Below are 7,359 nucleotides of genomic sequence, written 5' to 3'. Positions count from 1 at the left end.
AATACACAGAAACACTATACAGAAAAAGATCTTCATGACCCCGATAACCATGATGGTGTGATTACTCACTTAGAGCCAGACATCCTGGAATGCAAAGTCAGCTGGGCCTTAGGAAGCATCATTACAAAGCTAGTGGAGGTGATGGAATTCCGGTTGAGTGCTTTCAAATCCTAAAAGATGAAGCTGTGAAAGTGCTACACTCCATATGTCAGCACATTTGGAAAACTCAGCAGTGGCCACAAGACTGGAAAAGATCAGTTTTCATTCCAATCCCAAAGAAGGTCAATACCAAGGAATATTCAGACGACCACACAATTGCACTTATCTCACAGGCTAGCAAAGTAATGCTCAAAATTCTCTAAGAGAAGCTTCAACAATACGTGAACTCCGAACTTCCAGATGTTCAAGCTGGATTTAGAAAAGGCAGAGGAACCAAACATCAAATTGCCAACATCCACTGGATCATCAAAAAAGCAAGAGAGTTCCAGAAAAACATCTATTTCTGCTTTATTGACTATGCCAAAGCCTTTGACTGTGTGGATCACAACAAACTGGAAAATTCTTAAAGAGATGGGAATACCAGACCTCCTGACCTGCCTCCTGAGAAATCTGTATGAAGGTCAAGAAGCAACATTTAGAACTGGACATGGAACAACAGACTGGTTCCAAATCGGGAAAGGAGTACATCAAGGCTGTATATTGTCACCCTGCTTATTTAACTTGTATGCAGAGTACATCATGCAGAATACCGGGCTGAATGAAGCACAAGCTGGAATGAAGATTGCCTGGAAAAATATCAATAACCTCAGATACGCAGATGATACCACCCTTATGGCAGAAAGCAAAGAAGAACTAAAGAGCCTCTTGATGAAAGTGAAAGAGGAGAGTGAAAAAGTTGGCTTAAAACTCAACATTCAGAAAACTAAGATCATGGCATCTGGTCCCATACTTCATGGCAAATAGGTGGGGAAACAATGGAAACAGTGACAGACTTTATTTTCCTGGGCTCCAAAATCACTGCAGATGGGGACTACAGCCATGAAATTAAAAGACGTTTGCTCCTTGGAAGAAAAGCTATGACCAACCTAGACAGCATGTTAAAAAGTAAAGACTACTTTACCATCAAAGATCCTTCTAGTCAAAGGTATGGTTTTTCCAGTAGTCATGTATGGTTGTGAGAGTTGGACTATAAAGAAAGCTGAGTGCTTAAGAATTTATGCTTTTGAGCTGTGGTATTGGAGAAGACTCTTGAGAGTCCCTTGGACTGCAAGGAGATCCAACCAGTCCATCCTAAAGGAGATCAGTCCTGAATATTCATTGGAGGGACTGATGTTGAAGCTGAAACTCCAATCCTTTGGCCACCTGATGCTAAGAACCAACTCATTGGAGAAGACTCCAATGCTGGGAATGATTGAAGGTGGGAGAAGAAGGGGACAACAGAGAATGTGATGGCTGGATGGCATCACTGACTCAAGGGACATGAGTTTGAGTCAACTCTTGGAGTTGGTGATGGACAGGGAGGCCTGGCGTGATGCAGTTCATGTGGTTGCAAAGAGTCAGACACAACTGAGTTACTGAACTGAACTGATGTGGAAATAGGAAACATTTATTTTAGATAGCAGACAAGAGCAGAACTAAGTAATACAATTTTACTGCAGCATTTTAAAAACCATCCCTTCACCACAGTGTAAGATATAAATGCAGGTGCGCAAGGGCACATATGACATAAAATGCAGTAGATTGGTGGCTGCTCTAGACTAAGAACTATAGTCACAGGCTGGAAGTAGAGAGTTATTTATTTGGGGGAATGTTTTGTACCCCGAGCCCGGGAGATTGCTTCTCAGCAGCTCTGAGAAAACAGCTCTAAAGAGGCTGGAGAAGTCAGGCTGTTTACAAGTTTGCAAAAAATGGGAACAGGGAGTCTGAACATCAAAGATCAGGTATCAAGTTAAGGAATTTAGCATTCTACAGTATGGGAAGATGTAAGCCTCTGGGCTCACTGAATTCATTCCTTTCATATGCAACTCAGATATCTGGGACCAATCCTGTTTCCTTGTTCACCCTGCCTCTTGCGTTTTCACAGTTCCTCAGCAATCACCATGCTGGGCGGGGGATGGCAGCATCCAGCATCCGCTGGATCACCGCTTGGGGAGCCCTCATTCACATTTGGAGGCCAGGAATCAGTCACTGATGGCTGTGACATTTCTTGTTGATTAACATGGCAGAAGACATTTTCATTTCACACTGCCCTGCCAAGTACTTCGAAGCCCTACCCAGGTCCTACTGCAATACTGGTGATCCCAAGAGTTTTACAGAAGCAAATCATTAAAAATAATAATAATAAAGCAATTAAAAAGTAAATCAAAATGCCTCAGTGACTACATGTCCAACTCAAACTTTATTTAAATGTTATCTTTTCCTCCCTCTAATAAAGCTTTATTTCACTCAAACTTGAACGATGAATCTTCCATATTGAAGTATCTTCATTGCCTAATTAATTCGAAGGAAAAAAAGCAAAATGACTAGTAAGGAAAAATGTAGGGTTTAACACACCTTTTTAATTTGTTTTAAATATTTAAGGTTTAAAAATTGCTTAAAGTTTTTAGTTTCTAGTCGGAGAACATTATCTGAATTGAACACCCTAATGGCAAACCACTGTAAAATGTTTTCAGCTGCATCTGGGGCAGAGGGCCTAGTGATTATCTTCAAAGCAGCCCAACTTTCTTCATGAGAAGGTCAGAAGTACACTGGTTTGTTTTATTGGACTGTCCATTAGGTGATCTATGTTGCTTTTCCTCTGGCAGGGACTTTATGTGTCAGAAGGGCATTGTGCTTGACCTCCAAATTTGGCCCTCAGTTTACTGATGAGCTTCATAACCTTTGAGTTACCCTGATATTTTGACATATTTGCAGGGTTCTGGGCTACATCCTGGAAGGTCACCATAACTTCTGGGTCCTGCATGGCTGCAAGGACCTCTGGGTCACTAAAAATTTCATTCAGCCCAGGCATTCATGGCATTCCAGGCTTGCCCCCCTCCCATTCCATGCATTCCTCCAGGAAAATTATCAGGAATTCCCCAGGAGAGCCACCTGGAAAAGAGTCATACTGAACTCCTGATTGTCCCCTGGCTTCTTCCTCCCTCCAGGCTCTCTCATGTTCTTCCCAAGCCTTCTTAACCTTTTCTGTTCTCTTTTTGATCTCTCACTCTTTGGGCTTTTTGCTCATACTTTCTCCAATATCAGCAATTTTCCGGGCCTTTGGGTGAACTTCCATCAGCATTGCACTAGCATCGTCATAATCTAGCCTACAAGAAGAGGCAAGATCACCGGCAGCTTTTTTCTGATGGCCCAGAAGCCTGTGAGCTTCCCCTTGCTATGTGTATGGCTGAGCTGCATCCAGATTTATTTCAATAATTCTACCACAGGCTTGGATGGCAGCATTTCCCTTCTGTAATCTGATGAAGACACTGGTTCTCTTGGCATACAGAATGGCCACACAAGGGTTTAGCTTGACGGCATCTGTAAACAACTGATTGGCATTCTGTAGCTCACCATCATTTAGGGCATCAATGGCAGCCACTTATTTTTTTTAATCATTTGCCCGATCCATCATCTCCTCAGTTATCTCCACATTTTAATCTCCCATTTCTTGAGGGGCATCATGGTCTGGTTCAATCACACCTTCATTATCAAATTTAGATCACTTTCTTCAGTTGATGGTTTGTCTGTCTTTATGTTTTCCTCCACCTTCTTACCATCTGCTTTTGCTTCCTAGGTGTTTAATTCTGATTTAGTTTTATGAGAAACAAGTGGCATTTTAGCCCCCATACTCTCCACCCACTCCCTCAGGAAGCTCATTTCCTCTGTGTTCAGAACACTCCAGTCCCTGCTCACACATTTACAGGAAGGCTTCAAGCTCTCTCATTTTGCTGGGGTCCATGGTCTGGGAGGTCATGGGAGGTGGTGGGCATAAGCTGCTGTCCAGATGCCAGGCCTGGGCCCTACTTCAGCATGACCACACAAAGGGGAAGGATGCCCCGAGGCCGAACAAACTAGAACCTCGCCGGTCACTGGCTCCATCCACCCAGCTACCCTGGGTTCTTCTCCTGTTCATCCCTACTTTCTCTACCACTGCCCTGCATGCTGGTTAGAACCTTCTAGAAGTGTGGCTGTTCATACTGTTGCCCACCTCTCCACGCATGCATTCTTATATTAACTCAAAACCTGTGCTCTAGAGGGATCAACCATCCAGTGTTTTCGAGAAGATGGAAACTGTCACCCCTAAAGGGGGTTATTTAGAATAGAATATTCTCTTGAGTGTGGCCGTTAAATGGAACATGATGCCATGAAGCCAAAAGGCCTTCTGGCCAGAGCAGTGGTCACAGCTCCGGGTGAAGAAGAATCATCTTGACACCAGATGTTCTTTGGTGTTTTTTCTGATTTGTCATTTTTAATTCTCTCCTTGTTATGTGATAGTTTTTCTTCCAATTTATTGAGATATAACTGATATACAGCACTCTGTAAGTGTTAGGTATACAGCATAATGGTTTGACTTTTGCTGTTTAGCCCCTAAGTCCTATCCGGCTCTTTGCAACTCCATGGACTCCAACAGGCCAGGCTTCCCTGTAGCTCCCTATCTCTGGGAATTTGTTCAAACTCATGTGCCTGGAGTGGATGATGCCATCCAACCATCTCACTCGCTGTCACTCCCCCCCTCCCCCGACCTTTTTCCACCTGCCCTCAATCTTTCCCAGCATCAGGGTCTTTTCAAATGAGTCACTCTTCACATCAGGTGGCAAAAATATTGAAGCTTCAGCATCAGTCCTTCCAATGAATATTCAGGGTTGATCTCCTTTAGGATTGACTGGTTTGATCTCCTTGCAGTCCATGGGACTCTCAAGAGTCTTCTCTAGCACCACAGTTCAAAAGCATTAATTCTTTGGCACTCAGCTTTCTTTAAGGTCCTACTCTCACATCCATACTTGACCACTGGAAAAATCATAGCTTTGACTATACATACTGATCTTTGTCGGCAAAGTATCATCTCTGCTTTTTAACGTGCTGTCTAGGTTGGTCATAGCTTTTCTTCCAAGGAGCAAACATTTTTTAATTTAGTGGTTGCAGTCACCATCTAAGGTGATTTTGGAGCCCAAGAAAATAAATTCTGTCACTGTTTCCTTTGTTTCCCCATCTATTTGCCATGACGCAATGTAACCGGAAACTATGATCTTCATTTTTTGACTGTTGAGTTTTAACTAAGACCTGGTGCCCCCAAATAAATAAATACTTAAAAAAAGAAAATCTCAGTGATGTGTGGTTTTTAGATGAAATGGTCTTTGATTTCTTTTTAAAAATTTATTCTTGAATATCACTTTTAATGTCATTACAAATAGCATCAATTTTTCATTTTTATTTTCTAATTCTTTGTTGCTTGCATGTAGAAACAAATTGTATATATTGACCTTGAGACACTGTTTGATTCACTTACTGGATCTAGCAGAATTTTTTATAGAATCCTTTATATAATCCTATATAAATCCTTTATATAATTAAAGAATCCTTTAGATTTTCTGAAAGTAAAATTTTATCTCTATTTCCCTTGATCTTTTTCCTTTTCTGCCTAATTACATTGCCTCTGACTTCAGTAGAATGTTGAACAGAATGGGTAAAAACAGATCTCATTCAATATTTTAACATTAAGTTAAATTCAGTACAGAATTTTCAGAATGTGTTTTAGTTTTCCTAGAGTTTTTATTTTTATTGTAGTTGGATATCAAACATGATTTTTTTTGTACCTATTTTGTACATATTTTCTGTACTTCTTCTGTACCTAACCATGTGACTGTTTTTTATTCTGTTAGTAAACCAAACATGCATTCCTAGGATAATCCTTGGTTAGTCATATCATATTATCCTATTTATATACAGCTGGGTTAAAATTGCTAATATTTGGTTAAGAAATTTTCTGCCTTTGTTCAGGGGTGTTACTCCATGGTTGATTTTACTTTTGTGAAGGGCTTATGGTGGCTTTATCATCATTTGATATCAGAGTTACGCTGGGATAGTGGCCCCATAAAATGAGTCGGGAACTGTTTTTCCTCTTTTATTCCTGAAAGAGTTTTGGAGGGATTAAAAAATCAATTTCTTTACCAGTTTTCATCAATTTATTAAGTTGCGTTTTTGAGGAATTTGTCTATTTCATCTACCTGCATCATCAGGTTTGTGGCCTTGTGTCTTTAATAGTCCCTTACTATCTTTCTTACTACTGTGGATTTATAGTCATGTTTCCTGTCTTATTTTGTATGTTTACACTTTGTGCTTTTTCCCCCTAAATTGGTGTTGTTAGCATATATCAATTTTAATAATCCTTTCAAGAACCAACTTAGCTTGAAGAATGTTCTCTTTACTTCCACAAAATTTTTTTCTGTTCTCTATTATTTTCTTCTGTTCATTGATATTGTGTTTTCTTCTTAGATTACTAATTTTAGAATGTTTTGTTTTCATATCTTTTACTATATTATATATCTTACAATACACTGCTGTTGATTTTGCTTTAGTCAGACACCTTTCAGAGAAAATGGGAAACACAAAAGAAAAGATATACCTTTCTTAATCATTTCTGGAACTTTCAGTCCTTTCTGCAGATTAAAGTTTCCAACTGGTGTTGTTACTCTCCAGCCTAAAGAACTTCCCTTAATATATCTCACAGTATAGTTATACTGAAAGCAAGTTTTCTCTGAAAATGCCTTTATTTCACTTAGAGTTTTTATTGCTAAATATAGAATTCCAGACTAGCTGTTTGGGCTTATTGGCAAAACTGTCATAATATTATATTACCAAAGAAAAGGAAAACAAACAAAAAGTAAATTTGTATGTCCTAAAGTTCTATCTTTGGCTTATCCTTGTGCTTGGAGTTTTCAAAGAAATCCAGATCAAGAGGCATAAAATGCTATGACAACTCAACATAAATCCTGACATGTTTCTTAGCAGCTGGAAAACTTATGGAAATAAAACTGACTCATGAAAGACCACGTGACAGCTTTAGATACGATCCAGAAGTTGATTAAAGCACTGGAAGCAAAGACTGACATTGAAAGAATGTCAATATGACTATAGATAGAATATCTACAGAACTATACCACTTGATGAAGAAAAAGACTGAGCAGTCATTTCATGACAGGCTTTAAATTTTTTTTTTCTAAATATAGTTGATTTACAATACAGTATTAGTTTCAGGTGTGCAACACAATGATTTGATATTTTTATAGATTATGCTCTAATGTTATGAAGTAATGACCGTATTTCCTTGTGCTGTAGAATATACCATTGCTGTTTACTTATGTGATACATAGTCATTTG

At 39.4% G+C, this 7,359-nt stretch overlaps 1 pseudogene; it reads right to left on the bottom strand.

Moving 5' to 3' along the window:
• Positions 1–2,809: 2,809 nt before the first annotated feature.
• On the bottom strand, positions 2,810–6,617 carry LOC133050114 (hsc70-interacting protein-like; annotated as a pseudogene).
• Positions 6,618–7,359: the final 742 nt, after the last annotated feature.

Source organism: Dama dama, chromosome 31 (genome assembly GCF_033118175.1).
Source record: "Dama dama isolate Ldn47 chromosome 31, ASM3311817v1, whole genome shotgun sequence".
Classification (NCBI taxonomy): domain Eukaryota; kingdom Metazoa; phylum Chordata; class Mammalia; order Artiodactyla; family Cervidae; genus Dama; species Dama dama.
Note: the sequence above shows the minus strand (reverse complement) of the source record. Positions and strands in the feature narration are given on the sequence as shown.